We start from the raw sequence: 17653 nt of genomic DNA, 5'->3' as shown, positions 1-17653 counted from the left end.
GTACATTTGGAGCAGCGATAAGAAGTGTACAGAATCAAAAATATCCCGGGTTCAGCATAAGAATACATCGCTTGCAAACTTGCACACCATGAATGTTTTATATATATATTTACAGCCAGATCCAGGGAAAAATCTATACCTGGGTAATTGATCACTGTGCAGGCAGTGACTGAAAATATTAAAAGATAAAAGATATCAAAGATATTTTGCACGTTTAATAACGAGGTCCAGTGACAACTTTTTTGCACTGTTGGAAATTGCTATTGGAAATTTAGATTTTTTTTTTCACTCCACCCTAGAGTGCAGCTAAACCGGTCTGGCTGATCTATGTGAGGGACCACTGGCAAAGCTACGGATTGGAACTTCATTTCCCTGCGGAATCAGCTCCCGCCCCACTGAGTGTGATTCCCTCGCTTCCCAGGACTGGAGGCCTGGAGCGGGCAAATTGCGATTCGCCCGAGGGTAATTGGGACAAGCGAGGCGGCGTGACACGGGAGCGCTGATTTGCACGCCTCAGCCAGCACCGTAGGACTGTGCTCGCTGCAGACAGCAGGGTGTGGCGGAACAGAATCTTGAGGTGTGCCTAGACACAACTGTCCTACCCCCCCTGCCCGATTCAGGGGATACAATATGCACAATATTTACAGCATGGTATAGCAGGCTTTCTGCACTTTTTGACTCCATCTGTTGAAAATGCCTTCTGTAATCAGACTGCATGACAATTGGCTAATTTAATACATAATTAGCTATGATTCTCATACAGGACTGCTCCCATTCCTCCATTCTCACAGGGGATCTGGTCAGTGCCCCCTCCCCTGCGCACATAATAAGCACGAGATCCGTGATCGGAATGATGCAGAAAAGCTTAAAGCGTGCCGAGTCTATCCATCGATCTGTTTGATACTCAGGTTTCAAAAAGAGAACTTAAGCCATCTGTGTCTTCCTTGCTGCCATAACAACAAAATACATAAATGAATAAACAAATGAATCCCTGCTCAGATCCAGTCTTCATGGATTTTCCATGGCCTGAGGAGTATGAGCTAGGGTCAAAGGTTAAATGGTGGTGAGCCAATGAATGCATCCCAAGTCATTTCAATGAGCACACCAGCTGTGATGGGGCCTGGGGTTCGGGCTCAACCATGTGCTCGATAATAGATCGATGGGCCTGTAGCTTTGCCCAGCAAACCCTACTAGCTTCTACAAGTGATTCATCCTTCTAGGTTTATTTTCAGCAATGCAGAGCATTGAATCAGACAAAATGGACTGGCCGCACCTGCTTCCAAAACGGATAAAAATGACAAAAATGTGCCATTGCAGCCCCAGATGATGAGACTGGAATGCAAGAATTCAAGTCTCTGAAGGATGGAAGCGGTTTAAGCCCTCCATCACCAATAAATGCCTTCTGCCAAGCAGACTCCGTCCATCATCCCCCCACTAACACGGCAACGAAGATGTTGAAGGAGGTCAAGGTTTGGGAATGACATGCTTTAGAAAAACCTACAACCCCAAAACCGGGAAGCGAGGCAGGCACTGGAAAAAAAGACAGACGCCATTCGATGTCACCGTGATGACCAGGCAGCTCAGGATGCATGCAGAGAGGAGGAGGTCATGTGACAGGAAGCTACCCATTACCCCAAGGTTTCACTGTAATGGGCAGGAAGTAAGACTGGGACTCATTGTTGGGTTACTGTTTCAAGGAAGGGATGAGGGTAACAGTGCAGGAGCTCGGGAAACTGGGGAGGCACCAGCAGCCATCCATGGAGATCTGCAGCTAAACAATGTCCTGCCAGATACAAGCGAACCCTCTTCTCGCCCATTATGGAAGCGGTGACGATTAGCAATGGCTATGATTAGCATTCCTTCCAAGCCGAGCCAATCCCCGTCCAGCAGTGAATCCATTTCCAGTGGAAAAGTCAACGTGGGGGAATTTCAGATTTCATTACAGAAAATGCTCCTCACAAGCACTGGGGTGACTAATAACAGCAGCTATTGGAAAGCTGCCTGCAGGAAGAGTTCCTCCGAAAAAGATCTAAAACAGAGGCATGTAAAACAAAGGCTCATTCCTCTGTTACTATGATTCTTCTTTAGTTCATTTGAGAAATGTTTTCAGAGGAATTCAAGTGCAATTTACTGTAAAGGCATGGAAAAATGTGAAGGAGATACGGCTTGTGTGAAATGATGTGTAGAATCAATATTCTGTTCACTGAAACACATCACGCGGAGGCTTATTTTATATATCCATTTTATTTGAATCTGACCGAACTGAGCATGAGGTATTGAGTCACTGTCTGTAAAAGGTGCAGAAGTGCTTCAGCGGTCCTGGGGACAGATACTGCAGGCGGGAGGAGAAGCGTGCTCTTCCTACTGTCACCGGGCTCTCCAGAAACATCTCCAGAAAACGAGGTGGGCTACACCTACTCAAACAGTGTGGATCTGGCCGAGATGCACACCCTCTAATCTCCCCCGTCTCTGACGTAGAACATGACAGTCTAGAGATGTTCCTCAAAAAAGAAACCACTGCCACCACTGCTTTCTCTGTATGCGATACACTCCTCAACCGAAAAATCTGCAGATGAATCACTCTAGTTTCATTGGGTCTGCATACATGCCAACCAATCCTGTTTGACGTGGAGCAAATAAATGAGTTTCTACTACTGATCTGTAATTGGTACGTCACACCATAAAATACAGTTGATGTGGTCTTTGTGGATTAATTGGCCTACCCTATAAAATCTACTGTCAGAAGTCTGGTGCATCTCATATATTAAACCAGAAAAAAATGCCATTATTGTGTACAAATAACACAGCTTCAGTAGAACTGGTTGTAAAAATGCTTGTTTAATCATATATGTCCCAGTAGTTCAAGCAGCACTAAGATGAAGATATGTGAGCTACCAGTCTATAAATATAAATAGTCTATAAATAGTGGTAGAAAAACAACTGAAGTACTGAAGAAAATATGAAATGAAACAGACTCTCGGATTCATGGGTAGGCTATGCTGAGCAGAGCCTGCTGCCTCAGGGGGCCTGAATGGTCCACTCACTGCCCTTCAGCGGGCACCACAGAGTTTGTGATGAGTGCGAGTGCCCTCTGATGTCCAGAATGTGAGTTCCGGTCCCAGGTTTCCTTTTGGATTCCTGGTACCATTCCTCTAGATGTTGCCCTAAGTTTGTGACGGATTGGCTTCCTGTTCAGGGAGCCCTTGTAGCTACAGATAAAGGGGGAAGGGGAACAGAAAATGTTATTTCATTCATTTTCTTTCCCACATTTTTAATTGCAAATTCAGCAAGACATCACACATCCATCCATCCATCCATCCAGTTTAGGGTCATGGGGATCCGGAGGCTATGGGCACAAGGCAGGAAACAACCCAGGATGGGGTGCCCTCACACACACTTTGCACTCACACATGCACACCTACTGGCAACACCAATTAGCCTCAGCATCTATTTGGACTCTGGGGAAGAAACCCTTTCGACAACACCACACCACCCCCATCTTACACATTGTATATTTAATTTTATTGTTTGAAACAACCTGAGCTGAGAAATTGACTTTAACAGTTTTTTTTGTGCTTCTATGTGAAACAACGAGCAGACAATAATTGCACTTTTAAAATCTGCGGGCAGCTTTCTCCCTTTGCCAGGTTATTAATAACAGCCGTTCGTGTTCATGGTTAGCGATGTGGGATGAGCAGCACCCACGTAAACCAAAAGCATCAGCATTACCCTCACCGGACAGTACCATGCCGAATATCGTCATGACAACCACCATCCAAACAAATCCTCAGAAAGGGGGGGCAGGAGGGGGGGGTATATCTCTGATATCATGCTGAAGAACTGTGTGAAGAAGGAGCCTGTCTCTTCACAGAATGGACCCTGTAGGAGGCAGATCTCTCTCTGGCTGCAGCTTCATCTTAATCATCTGTCTCTGCCTCCACCGAAGGATTCCTGCGACCAGTGCATCCATAAATGTCATTACACTGAGCAGTCGGCTCGGTTATTGAGTTTATCATCGTAACAGACATGTCTTCGTAAGCGCGTAATCCGATGAAGCGATGCTGTTTATCGTCTCCGTTCAGCAGCAGAAAGCCGCCAGAACTTTGCCTCTTTGAAGAGGGCAGTGCTGTGTTTCGTGATCGGTTCAGGAGAGGCCACAATTGGTCAGATTCAGGGGCCTCCAGTAGGCTGATTGCTCCATAGAAAGTGCCAGAACAGGCTGGACATTTTTAACCGAGGACCTGCAGAGATTCATAAAGAAGAACCACGCTGAATGGAATACTTGCAGTGAACAGAGTTGGGTAAATCAGGTCCAGAGAGTAAAAGTCTAGACCAACATTTTGTTTCAACCAAGCAGTTGAGCATAAAGAGCCACAGTCATAACTGTACTCAATTGGCTGGTTGAAACAAAATCCCGGTCTGGACTTTTACTCTTCAGATCTGAATTACCCAACTCTGTCAGCAAAGCATGTAAATATTCATAGCAGCACGTAGCGAACACTCTTAACACCCAAAACACGAGTCCAGCTCAGGGAAAACAGAGTGGGAAGTGATGACCTGCCTCCATGATAGGCTAAATGTGTTTTCTAACCCCCTGCAGAGAGATAGAGGAGAATGAAATCCAAAATACAGCAGAAGACAGATCATGACTATACACAAGATGAAGCGTAGTCAGAAGACCATCTTGGCATATATTTAAAAGCACAGAGGCACCGACAGACCAGCACAAAGCCACAACGTGATATTTTTATTTTGCCATGGCTCTTCAAACTGTGGTACTAAGCAAAAGGCTTAAGAGGCAGTTAAAGATGTAGACAGTGAATAAGCTTTTTACCTGGGTAGTGTGAGAATGATCTTTGGCTTGCTAATATTAAAATGCTGTTTCACAGACAGATACATTATTCCATCTCACAGCATACATGAACACACACACACACACACACACACACATGTAGAGTATACCTATCCTTGTGGGGCCCGCTGATTCACTTCTATGGGAAAAATACTAACGCTAACTATGACAACCTTAACCCCCACCCTGCCCTAACCACAACCATAAGTAACCAAGCAAAATGCAAGAGTTTTTGTATTTTAGTTTTTTCATAGCGGTCACTGTTTTTTATAAAATAGAGTTTTCCCTTATGGGGACCAGTTTCCCATAAGGGAAAGAAAACGGATATTTATCACATTATGGGGACATTGTGTCCCCATAAGGATAGGTATACCCGCTCACACACACACACACACATAGAAACACACACAATAACAGCTGGAGGAATCCAATGCGGATCATGCAAACTGTACACACAGAACACAGGTACCAGTCAAATCCCCACCCTGTAAGTGTGACACCCATTTAGCAAATATTCAGTGTAAAATTGAATTCAATAACATGTCAACACTTCATTGAATTTAACTGTTGAGAGACTCACAATCAGTCCCTGGCACAATTCACGCTCTGGCAAGTCTGAGCCACTGGACCTGGCCCATATCATTCAGGCAATTTGTTACATTTGTCACAGTTTGTTACAAAGCTATCTGATATTATGCTTTATAGCTGATTTGTGTAATTTCTATGTTTTTATCTATTTTTGTTTTCATGTCACTGGGCTGCAGTTCAGTTCTTCACAGGAGGCCTTGGATTGATTTGAATTCAGTTATGGTCTGTGAATACTGCACTTTGGAGTCCATGAATTTTTTACATAATTTAAAGCCAAGCAAACTTCCATATCTTGTCTGAATCGTTAAAATTTAAAATGTGCCATATTCACTGAAAAAATAACTTTCTCACAGTATACAGAAAAAATAACCTTTGCACAATACACAGTATATTTACTGAATCTGGCACTTCCACAAATGTTCCCCTAGTTTAAGTAGTTTGTGTTATGAGTTAAATGTAAAAAAAAAGAAAAAAAAATGTATGATTTCTCCTTACTCCTGTGAAAAGGGACGATCCCTGTGCATTAAACTGGCAGTTGATGTTGTGATATTGTGGGCCTGGAAATAATCCAGAACTGAGATTCTGAATTTTGAAACCTCAAACCAGCTGCCTCGGCAGCTGACAGGCATGGAAGCAGTGCTTTTTTCAGCATTGCAGCTGAGTATAAAAAACCAAATGAAAATATCACTGCATAAATACCTGCGGCTAACTGAGGTCACCCATCCGTATTCCTATCACATATTCTGGCCAAGGTCATAATGGGGGAGGGGGGGTGGAGCCTATCCCAGAGCATAAGACTGGAGAACACCCTGGCCAGGATGGCAGTCCGTAATACTCTGGTTATGATAATACATTTTAATGTCTCAGAGGTGACATCCTGAATGGGAATACAGCAGTCAGGGTGAGCAGTGCGGTTTGTCCAGAGCCCTCAGGTCTCTCACCGGGACCAGACCAGATCGATAGCTTCCCCCCATCTGCCATCTCTCTCCCGATCCCCACGGGCTCAGGTCAAGGTTACCGCAGCCCCACACGCTGGGCGCCGGATTTTCCCACAAACCATCCCAATTCATCACAAAATGGAATGGCGTAATCTGACCTGAGGTGTGATTTGCCTTATTTATGGAGGTTTCGCCATTTCACTGCTTTGAGTTCGACGGTCAATCAGAGGAGGCTTCACTCTCTTGGTGGGGTTGGAGAGGATGCCTTCCATATTCTCTTACTGAAATGATGTTAATAATTCAGCCCATGACTTTCTCTATATGTTGTCTGGCTTAAAAATGAATAGCATGATGCGTGATGAACAGGCCTGGAGAGCGGGCACAGCTGTGTACAAGAATTATGGACAGAAATTACAGAGCACAGGATCAAGATGACTGCAAACGCCAGGCCGAGGGGTTATTGGAACTGGAGCACGATAATGGGAAATCAATATTAAAAATGAAAAATGTATGGCCATAAACTGACAGTATTCTGCACATAAGATGAGATGAGATAAGATGAGATGAGATGAGATGAGATAAGATAAGATGAGATAAGACGAGATGAGATGAGATGAGATGAGATAAGAGGAGATGAGATGAGACGAGATAAGATGAGATGAGATAAGATAAGATAAGATGAGATAAGATGAGATGAGATAAGATGAGATAAGATGAGATGAAATTATATGACATGAGGTGAGATGAGATAAGATGAGATAAGATGAGATAAGACAAGATAAGATGAGATAAGATGAGATGAGATGAGATGAGATAAGATGAGATGAGATAAGATTAGAATAGATTAGATGAGATGAGATGAGATGAGATAAGATAAGATAAGATGAGATAAGATGAGATAAGATAAGACACGATAAGATGAGATGAGATAAGATGAGATAAGATGAGATAAGATGAGATAAGATAAGATGAGATAAGATAAGATAAGACAAACTTTGAAATCCATGTGCACATAAAGTGCTAAACAAGATACATAGTGCAAACACGTAAACACAAGGCAAACAAATTTTAAAAACATACACTGTACACAAACAGAAAATCCTGTAAGGAATGTTGCAAAAAATATATATAAATATAAATAAATTATGCGACATGAGGTTGAATCCGCACAAACCTGATGTACTGGTTCGTGTGTGTCGGCATGTAAAGTGAACGGAGGCTCCTCGCAGAGTTGGCCCTGCAACTTAGCTCCTCATTGACGAGGAGCCCCAGGATAACGATGTTCCTCATCGGCCTGTAGCACCCAGTCACTCGGCCTCGTCACTCATCTGTGACCTTCATATGATACCGTCACGCAGAGGAGCTTCCCAAGCGCGCTGAGCCCATCTGTTGGGGGAAGCAGACGCTTACCAAGGAATGGGATTTCATTTTGAAATTGTTTTCAACAACACTGACAGAATAAAGGGTTTAAAGTGACTGGCATTAAGAGGACAGGTGCATAATCGAGTATTTGAAACCTTTGAGTGAAGCCCTTAACCAAAATCGTTCCTGGAACTGAGTAACCAAACTCAGGTCAAGTGTGGGTTAGGACTCCATGATCAGGAGGTCATGGTTCAAATCCCAGGGTCAGAAGAGTAATTTCACCACTGAGCCTTTGAGTGAGGCCCTTAACCCCCAATTCCCCCAGGCGATGGCTAGCCCTGCTCTCTCACTTGTATATTCCTTTGGATGAAAATGCCTGTTAAATGACTAAATGCACTAATCTGATGTCCGAATTAGACAATCAGTTGATTTTTTCAATATAAAATGCATTCCCTAGCCTGCCTACAGTGTCACCCCTTCCCTTTATAAGGTAGATGAATATCCCCCCTGACACCACAGCCACTCTCCAGAGGGTAGCCCCACTGTTTGTTCCCTGCCAGTCACCGGTGACTCTTTATCAGCCTCCTCTAAGCAAACAACAAATCTGTTGTCCCGTCGTTACAGCGGGATACAGGGAGATAGGCATCGAGAAGCCGACGCTATCACATGCCCGGCTGCCCCCGGTGCAACCTGAACCCCCATCACCGGCTCTATTGTGTTGGCAGGAATGGACGCCCTTGCTGCTGTGCGAGTCCCGCTGAGGGCATTGGATTTCCTGTGTGGAGTAACCCAATAGGCCTTGCCGCTACACGCTCTGGGAATATTAGCTGCCCTTTCCAATCTCGTACATTTCCCATCCAACCTGTCCTCCCATCATTTGTCACTCTCTTACTGAGAAGATGTATGGGAGTCACACAAGGTGACACAGATGAGGAGCATTCCTTTGCGGAGTCCGTCTTTGATGACAGAAGAGGCCCATCACTATTGCAGCTTTCAACATGTCAGTTGACTTCTAAGAGTCACTTTGACAGACACTCCAGTTTGGCCGAGCTGCTAAGGAGTTGGCACGGACCCAGAAATCCACAATGTTTCTTTACAAGAAGCAATAGACAGAAACTGGCCACTTGATGATCCTGCTAAACCCTGACTCTTTCAGTTCTCCGTAATTCTAGAACGACACTTCCCCATTCTCAATGCAATCATCGTGCTGTAGCTCCCTGCTGCCGCTGTGACCTGCATCGAGGTTTACGGACATGAAACCACAGTCGGCTCAATTCCAATCCACTACGGTATCAACGGTCAATCCTCGGGGCCAGCAGGGAGCCTGTAAGCGGAGCTGTGTGTCTTAGCAGGGTCAACTGATCTGGCCCCTTTGTTGGTGTCGATTAGCATGCTCGATCACAGCCACGAGCGGCGCATGGGGCCACGCCATTCAGCATATGCGACTTCCCAGGTTTGACACGTCAATGACACCACGCCTAACAGGAACAAAGGGCTTTCTAAGTGCTTGTTAACTCTGAGAGGATCCGCCCACGGAGTTTTACGGAAGGCCATATATAGCCGAGGAGCTGTGTTACCAAACAAGTGCGTCAAGCACATTAACTAAATAACCGAATGTCCAATTAATATTAAATGACACAACGGACATTATTATCCTCTGAGATGCTTCTTCTTTTCATCTGCAAGGCTTCAAGCCACTGTTTCATTATACGAAATTTTTATTGCTTGACTGAAGGAGGCAATTTTCTTTCATGGTGCAGCACCGGTTAAAATATAAGAAATGCTATCCATGTAACTACAGTCTTCTGAACAGAGCGGAAATTTTTTAATTGAAACTCATGAGTCTTCTTGAATGAAAAACCATCCGCATAAGCTTTATTAAACATTCAGAAGACATTGCTCGTCCATGAAGTTCCATTTCCATCCACTGAAATCCACAGCATTACAGGAACAGCCCATACATTGCTGTCCTTTTTTTTGAATCGATTTCACACGGCTTTAGAAAGCAAACGGCCAGCAGAGGGTTGTACACAAAGAAATTAAACAGAAATTACCTGCTACTAAAACATTAACAGACTTAAAAATCGTCACCACTTCCTGTTTGTGAGTTTTCCGCGTTTCCAAGAGCAACCGTACTTCTGAAACAAACATATCACTCTCTAAATCCTACTAACTGCCACAGTAGCAGCAATGACCAACGCAACCTCTCTTTCAGCATCCCCTACACTCACCAACTCCAATTCTTGACAATTACTCATGATGCAGGTTTCTGAAATAATCTCCCGTTGTTTAGCAACATGCGGATACACAGATTCATTAAGCTAAATAGGTCATCGGTTTTTGCTCTGAGAGACCGGAAGGAAGTTATGACAGCGAGTGCAGTTTTATGCAGCATCTAACCTGGACCAAACATGCGCTCAGCTGATCCAGGACAGCAGCGCTGGCCAGCGTTTGTTTCTATTAGGTTAAAGGTACAGAGCTATTAATTATCTTTCCATGATGACAGTTAAACACCCCCCAAATCATAATGTATGTCGCATTTGACAAACAGAGCAACAGGAGGAGGCTGTGGGGGGGCGGGGTCCTAACTACTGCTGAAAAAAGGACTCTGGGTGGCGTATCGTTGCTTGGTCAGCACTCAAAACATCACTTTGGAGTCTAATGCATTTGTTTCAAGAACGATAAAAATAGCAAATGGATTGACACATACGTTCAGAGCTAGCTAGTAGGTTAGCAGAACATGCTGCTTCAGAATCTCCTAAATAAGGGACGTGTTTATTTAATATTTAGTGTGGTGACTGTTTGTGGCCAACAGGGGGCCCCCAAACCTTGAAGGCCGTACAACTGCTAGCAGATACATGGAGCCCTGGGAGGTGAACTTTACCATGCTTTACCACATCTTTCCACTGTGATCCCATATGGAATGAGGACTCAGTCAAATCCAACACGGTTACACCTCTTTCTTTACACTCCTTTTGTTTAAAGCATTCTCATTCACTTATTTTTTTTGTCACACACATAATTTAATCATTTTCTGGGTGTAGTCTTCACAGATGTTTAAAACAAGGAGAGAGCAGAGCGCAGAGAGAACTGGAAGGAACTTCGAGTTGGATCCCCCCAGGAACTCGTAGACACATCTCATAATGTAACACACAACAGAAAATGTGAATGCAGCACAGCAAATACCAGAAACACACCAAAGGCATTAGCAGAAGCTTTCATCCAATCGGGAAAGCAGGGTCAGCCAGTCCCAGGAGCAATTGGGGGTTAAGGGCCTTGCTCAGGGGCCCAATGGTAACATCACTCTGCAGACCATGTGATTAGAACCTTCCAATCACCAGCACCTAGTTCTTACCCGCTGAGCCAAACACCACCCCCACGAACATGAGGCCTCATCCAATACATTGACCAAACAAAAAAGGTTCTTTTACAAGTCCTGTGTTAACGGCTTTGGGGGTGACTATGTTGGGAAAGACACTATATAAAAATAAATTGTGCTGAACATGTTGATGGCCCAGTTTGAGGCGTTCCAGTGCACCAGAGGCTTCTTGACAGCCAGCAAACAATAAACAGCTTCTTGTTGCAGTTATTGCTGCATATTACGACTTCCTGCATATTCTTGGTCTCTCTAGATCGGTTTCTCAATGAGGTGATAAGGACACACATAGATACGCGCTACAAGCTAAAATACTATAGACAACTAAAGGGACGGACCTTTACTTTCGCTTCACCTCATCAGAGTGCACGGAACATGGCATCTTCTCAGTGAATTCAGCCTGGTAGGGAACATTACTATCATATGACCAAGTCAGTCGTTAAATAAACACAATTTAAAACTGGCACAGATCAGTTTCTCTTATTCGAACTGTTACTAAAAGTATTCCTTTGCTTCTTATATTGCTTGTATCTTTTTCCAAGTAATTCCAGCTGTATTATCGAGACGTCCTGTATGACACTGCTTTGCTCAGCATATATCCATCGAGGTTTAAGTTTCTTAAGCTTTTCATGCTGATTAACTACCCTACCGGGTAACTGTATTGATAAGTATTGACGTCCATTGCGGACAGGAAAGCCAGCTAGCCACCACCCCCACATCCGTCCAATCATTTCCACGCCGCACCATGACTCCGAGGGGAGTGTGGGCTGTCTGAACCCAAAACCGGGGCCGCTAATGACTTACATGCCACTTTTGTGCACTTTACACTGCTCTCCACTTCTCATTTTACACACCATAAAATCTCACTTACTGATGTAATTGCATTTTATTGTTTCATTTTATTGGTTTATTTTATTTCTATTGCTATTTTTCTTTGCCAATAGGGTGGCCATCTCACCATGGGTTATTCCATGACTTGTACCTGTAGCTAACACCTGTGACCCTACAAATTCAAACTGGGTTTAGAAATTGTATGGATGGATGTTATTTTTCTGCTTACTCTATTCAGGGTTGTGTAGGGTGGGGAGCCAGAGCCGATCCTGGAGGCTACGGGCACGAGGCCGGGAACAACCCGGGATGAGGCACCAGCCCATATAGGGCACACTCACATGCCATTCACACACACATGGACACCTTCAGGCAATTTGATAACTCCAATTAGCCACAGCATGTTTTTGGACTGGGGGAGGGTACCGGAGTACCCAGAGGAAACCCCATAACAACAAGAGGAGAACATGCAAACTCCACGCGCAAACGGAGCCCTGGCAGAGACTCTAACGCTGGTATGAGGTGTGAGGCAACAGTGCGCCTCCATGCCGCTCAAATATTTTTCGTATTACATATGTCTTTTGAGCACAATCCAGGAACACACAGTGTATGTGGAAAATAAAACTATGTCTTGCTATAGCAGCATCGCCAAAGTGACTTACGAACGCTGCTGAAGCTGCTTGCTTCCGTCCGTTTTCTCCCCTGGCGAAACACACACCCCCAAAGACGCCATGTGACCCACACACTCCCTGACAGAAGCACGACGATCGGTCAAACAAGGAGTCATCCAGGGACCTTTTTAATCATATCAAGTGCCCCACTGCTAAGATAATCGCTGATACAGTATGCCCATCACTGGCTGAAGTTCACTGCAAATTAGACCTGAATGCTAGACTCTCGTCTTACTCTTTAGAATCATATTGCCCTAAAAAGACATCAGAATACATCGTCTAACGTTTACTCTTTCCAAACGATACTCATCGCATAGATCTGCACGGATGTCCCTTGGTACCACACTGAAAAACAATCGTTCATATTTCCTGCTCTTTTTGCTTATGAAGAGGAATGCAGAGTGTGCTGTTCTCATACTACTGCGTCTGAGTTTCGGGCATCGTGTGGCTGAGCAGGTTAGGGCGTGTGATCTGAAGGTCGCGGAGTGAAGTCACCATTGGGCCCTTCAGCAAGACCCCCAGTTGCCCTCCAGAGACCAGCTGACCCTGCTATATCTGAAAAATATATGCTGCTTGGACCAAAGTGCCCTCTAAAGACATGAAATGTAAATATTCAACTTCATATGCACAGTATTACATGTAGCTGCATGTGGTATCTTAGTGGAGAGTAATTTCTGATGGGACAGCTTCATATGAGGAGTGCGAGCCAGACTTTGACAAGGACGGTGTCCCTCCAACCTGCAACCACCACCCTGGCTTGGACAATGAGCTCCACTCAGCTCCTGGAAGATCTCTGTAAATGTTGACCGAGCTTCAGGTCTCAATAAAAGATTGATTTGTAGGGATGTCGATTCTGCTGCCTCTGCAGGTGAACTGAATGACTGGATCAAAAAGTACAAACTGAGTAATGAATGTTGCCCTTTTAAAGCTGATTATTCATCTGAATATTTCATGCTGCTGATTTGTCAAATTGATCCTGAATCTCACAATTCACCCAAAAAAAAATCTAATATCAGTTTTAAATGATGGGCTAGTTTTGCAGCAGCATCATGAAAAATAATAATCAGGTAACCGGAGATGGAACCAGCCATGTGCTGCCTCTGTCTTGGTAACGCTGCAGACCTGGAGAAAAACTCCTTCACCATGGCAACCGCATGTGTTTAAAAAATAAAAACACAAGTGATTTTTTTTAATTCTATAAATAAATTCCTCTCCGCGAGTCGTGTTTATGTGCTGTATGTGCCGTTCCGGTTCATTCACACGCCACGTGGGGCAGTCAGGAGGGCGCCAACATTCCCGTGTCTTTCTCTCGGGTTTGGGCTGTAGACGCCCGTTTGGTCGCAGCTCGGATGTGTCACGCAGACGTTCGGCGATAGACCGGGCATCCCTGCGCAGGGGCTGCGGCTCTCGGATGGGAGAGGAAATGCAGGGCGTGGCAGCGCAGCCATCTGCTGCGGAATGTGCATCTGGCAGGGATAGGCGGGAAAAACATCAGTGAGTTAATGAAATGGGGGGGGGACAGAGGGCAGGGCAGGTGGGGGGAGTGTGTGTGTGCTTCTGTTTATGTGTTCGATGTTGCTGGCAGGGGTGCAGAGGGGTAGTGGTTGTGTGATGGACAATAAAGAGATTGTCTGTGGCGGGGGGGGGGGGGGTGATGAGGGCTGTGGCAGATACTGGATCTATTTTTAGCCCAATACATTGGGGGGGGGGGGAGGCGCCATCTGTGCGAGAGAGGCTGGGGTTCAGGCAGTGCCAGTGACACCACAGAAAAGACCAGAGACAAACAAACTGGAAAACGTTGAAAAATCGCAGAGAAATCCTCGGAATCCTCCATCCCGGGAACGACCCTGCATCGCTTTGCGGACAGAGCCTTCAGACACCCCCCATCGGGCCAAATCTAGGCCTGTCCGCAATCCTGTCAGCCCCTGGGCCAGAGACGCACCGTAAGTCGTGCCTGTATGTGTGTGTGTGTGTGTGTGGGGGGGGGGGGGGTGGTACAGCTGGACCGTTATACGTGAGCTATTTATACTGCAGTGGCTAAAAATATCCAAAGCCGGCCTGCTCAACTCCTCAGCAGCAGACCTGCAGTGCTGCAGCGTGTGTGTGTGGGAGGGCGGAGGGGGGGACTGGAGGATGGAGCTAACGTACAGATGGTGTCAGTGGGAGCTGGGGGGGGGGGGGGAGTGTGAGTTAGAGGATGAGGAAGCCCTGATTGTTTGTTGGTCCCACAACTGCTGTGTAGTGGTGTAAGAGGCTGAAGGAGTGTCCCAATCCTGTGCAATCGGAGCCACTGCACACTTCCCCTCGGCCCCCTCATACGCCCCTTACCCCTGACTCCCGCTTCTCATTTGCATATCTCATTATTATTTCTGTTTTTTTTTACTCCAATGATGATAATTCAGGCACCGATACTGATCAGCCTCCAGGGGAAAAAAAGAGAATAAGTGAGTAACCAGAAAGTGAGAAAATCCCCCCCTGCGAACACACAGGATGTTCAGGTTTGACACATGACCCCAGAGTCTCAACCGTCTGATCTGAGAGCAGCAGAGCGGAGGAAACAGCTGCTCTCCAACAGATTCCAGTACAGCCAACTCCTTCCTGCAGCCATGATACCAGCAAGTAGAATAATCCCAGCTTTCCATCCAGTTTTACTCCTGTTCACCACAGTGGTCAAGGGACAGATCCTTAGAGTCAAGGCCATTTGTGATGATGCACGTATCTAATAAATAGTAAATGATCCACCTATCAGGTAATAAATAATAAATCTTTTTGGCTTACAGTACACAGACTGCCTCTGCCACCTGGTGGCTATGAGATGGAAAGGCTTTGCATAGCTGAATTTAACTGCTTTCGTGAACTTGGAAATATGATAATAAGATAGCAAAAAAGATCGTGGCAGTCAGTGTTATTTATATCTGCATTCATGCATTTTTCGGTTTATGTACAGTGGTGAGAAAATCTTCGCGAAAACATCTTCGCAAAAATTTCACAAAACGTGGTCTGATCTTCACAGTCTATTTAACAAACATTTGACATTCTCCATATGTTAACTGAATGAAAAAAATAACAATAAAATAAAAAAATTTATTAAATCAAGGTAAAAAAAGTATGTGACCCCTTATTTGTACTAATTTTTCTGACTTTTAAATCACAGACAGGTGTCCTGAAAATCTGCTACAGAATTTCATGATACAAGTTGGAATTCATTGGTGAACAAATCAGCCTCACTCCATTACACTCCCCCCACGGTGTCTGACAGCAGTGAGATTCCGCTGCTGCTCTGCAGTGTCTTGACAGGATGCTCTTGGGGCACGACACTGTGCTCACTTACCAAAAAGCTCAGCCTCTGCCCCGTCTTTCTGAAGAACATCATTGCAGTGCTGCTGCGGAGCACATGGGTGTCTTCTAGCAAGCAGGGATGCTTTTAGTGAGCACTGGTTCCTCTGTGGAGGTGAATCTGCACGAGATGCCTGAACATCCTCAGCTGTCACCCTCGGGTCTTTTGCCACTTATTTGCAGATTCTGCTACAGTGTCCACTTGCATCGATCTTTGCAGGGATGCCACTCTGGCTTTTCCAGAAAACCCAGAACCACACTGAACCCCAACAAGGCATCACATTTGCTTTATCAATCCTATTACAGTAATCACAAGTTAAATAATTCACATTAATGATTGTTTTGGGAAACACCACTATTATAAAGAAATTTTTGCTTCCAGTTGTGGAAGACAAAAAAGGCTCCCAATTTCCCTTCTGTACCTCAGATCCAGACAGAAAAATAACTAAATCTGTTACTCAAAGGTGGTAAAAGGTAAAATCTTCTTTATCACGGAGATGATGCTGATTAGCCCGACAGCGTGCTCCTCCAATACTGGGCACTTGCGCACCATACAAGAAAAAGTGCCCTTTTATATTCTTGTTAAAAACCCCCCTTGCAAATTTATCTTTGACAGGATTGGCTATCATATACCAGCCCTCCTTTCTCACGACCTTTGCCCTTGTTTGATGCATGTGAGTATTATGATCACTTAACTTAATACTTTTCTGTTAAATTTCCTGTTTTATTGTTATATATTGTTTATTCTTGGTTAAGACATAGGTTATGCAATTGTACCTGTGATATTATGAATTAAATGCTTTGTATTATTATTAACTCAAACTATCGTAAACAGGATTCTCTCCTCCCAGCTTATCAAATTTCTTTTCCTCATTACCAGGGCAACCTGCCCTCACAAGACCCTGCTTTCCCTTTGCAGGTAGCAGGCATATCCTGCCTTTCTTTGACAATCCTTGCAGCTTGTGCCAAGTCAGTGATCACCCCATATAGGGCACACTCACACACCATTCACACACAAATGGACACCTTCAGACACATGGGCTGAGTACAAAATCTTGTTGCCTACGGACTGGGACAGAACAACAATCCCACAATGCAACAGCATCTTCTTGCCTAAGCCCTAAGACAGAACAACAATCCCACAATGCAACAGCATCTTCTTGACTAAGACCTAAGACAGAACAACAATCCCACAATGCAACAGCATCTTCTTGCCTAAGCCCTAAGACAGAACAACAATCCCACAATGCAACAGCATCTTCTTGCCTAAGCCCTAAGACAGAACAACAATCCCAGAATGTACCCAACCCCACATAATTCTCATTTTTTCTTCCAAAAAGTCTGTAGAATATATAGAATATATAGAATATCTATGAACCATTTGTTAAAAATGCATCCTATGTGGTTGGCTTTGAATATTTTTTTTCCTCTGGTTAAGATGCCATTGAAGCAGATTTTCTGAAAAATTGGGTATTTTGATTTTTTTATGCATATTTGGAGTTAAATTGTTTATGCACTGAAATGTAATCGTGTGGCATTTCTCCCAACAAAGTTTTGACTGATATTGTTATTGTCCTGCTGGACACAGTTATTGAATTGTTGTTTCTTTTGGCCATTTGCCCCTTTAAACAAGGTTGTGGACAGGAAAAAATTCTGGGCTGTGAGGGAGTTAGGAGGTGGGAGAAAGGAGCTAGCAGGAAAA

The 17653-nt window shown here is 44.6% G+C and overlaps 1 long non-coding RNA gene across 2 annotated transcripts; it reads right to left on the bottom strand.

Annotated features, from left to right (window-relative positions):
- Positions 1-282: 282 nt before the first annotated feature.
- Positions 283-16629, bottom strand: LOC125709456 (uncharacterized). 2 transcript variants are annotated; one of them, XR_007382701.1, is made up of 4 exons: positions 15947-16629; positions 7553-7764; positions 6537-6910; positions 283-4241 (listed from the first exon to the last, which is right to left on the bottom strand). It is a non-coding gene; the product is annotated as an uncharacterized LOC125709456 (long non-coding RNA). The 2 variants fall into 2 exon arrangements; XR_007382700.1 differs by having other exon boundaries at positions 283-6910.
- Between the last annotated feature and the right edge of the window lie 1024 nt (positions 16630-17653).

Source organism: Brienomyrus brachyistius, chromosome 16 (assembly GCF_023856365.1).
Source record: "Brienomyrus brachyistius isolate T26 chromosome 16, BBRACH_0.4, whole genome shotgun sequence".
Classification (NCBI taxonomy): domain Eukaryota; kingdom Metazoa; phylum Chordata; class Actinopteri; order Osteoglossiformes; family Mormyridae; genus Brienomyrus; species Brienomyrus brachyistius.
This window is presented reverse-complemented; position numbering and strand designations above follow the sequence as displayed.